Source organism: Bactrocera latifrons, unplaced genomic scaffold (assembly GCF_001853355.1).
Source record: "Bactrocera latifrons isolate USDA-ARS-PBARC rearing strain unplaced genomic scaffold, ASM185335v1 scaffold_32, whole genome shotgun sequence".
Classification (NCBI taxonomy): Eukaryota; Metazoa; Arthropoda; class Insecta; order Diptera; family Tephritidae; genus Bactrocera; species Bactrocera latifrons.
This window is the reverse complement of record NW_017536852.1, coordinates 272,662-273,865: the sequence shown is the minus strand read 5'-3', so window position 1 is coordinate 273,865 and position 1,204 is coordinate 272,662.

The following is a 1,204-nucleotide window of genomic DNA, read 5'->3' as shown; positions in this document are numbered from 1 at the left end:
TTATTTTTTATTATAAAATTTTAATTCTATGTGTTTGTATGTGTGTGTCTTATTAAGCGTCCAGTGATTAATTTTTAAGCGGTGCGTTTTGTTCATTTAGTGGCATTTCAATGCTTTTTAAGCACAGTCTATGAAAGTTTAGTGATTTAAGCTTGCAAAGGGTTGTAAAGTTAAACACGAATTTTATTTGTTGCTTCAAAAAAAATTAATTAAATTTATTAATATGACTATAATTATTTGTAAGAATATTGATATTTCGCTTAGCAATTGTATACGATTTTGAAAGCTTTTGTGAAAGCTTTCTATAGTATAATTTAAAACTGTTAGTAATTTAAGTATTTCTTCTCAACAAGTTTTCACGTAATTTAAGTTTACTTTGTTAACAAAAAAATACTTATGCCCTCAACAGAATATACTGTGTTTGATCAGTATGACGAGCTGCGTCAATTTAGCCGGGTCCGTCTGTTTACCTATATATACACCAACGAGTACCACTTTTACTTGTACTTTTGAGATATCAAACTGAAATTTCGCATACATCCTTTTCTTCACAAAAAATGCTGATTTATTGGAATCACCGATATCGGACCACTATAGCATACATAAACTAAACGATTACATTAAGTCTTCGTAGGGACAACTTTTTTATTTCGAGAGATATCTTCAAGAAATTTGGCACAGATTATTTTCTATAACAGCGATATAATATATCAAGAAATGTTTTTAATCGAACAACTATAGCATATAGCTGTCATACAAACTGATCGATTAAAATCAAGTAGTTGTATGGAAAAGTTGTATTATTTTCGAAGATATCCTCACAAAATTTGGCAAGGATTGTTTTCAAAAGCTAAGACACAATCTGCAAAAAAATTTTTAAGATCGAACAAGTATAGCATATAGCTGCCATACAAACAGACCGTTCAAAATCGAGATAAAACTATTTTCTTGAAGGGTATATAGCTTCAGTGTAGCTTAAGTTATCCTTCTTCTTGTTCTTACTTCAATACACACAAACACACTATATTCTCTACTCAATTTTGCCTTTAATTATTATTAGTCTATTAGCCGTTTCGTTTGTTTATTTATTGTATTGCTTATAAACTTAATAAAAAATATATGTAAACATATAAAAACACAAATCAAAAGAAAATAAAATTATTATTACACAATATTGTAGTGATCAAAGCACTACTTGGTAATT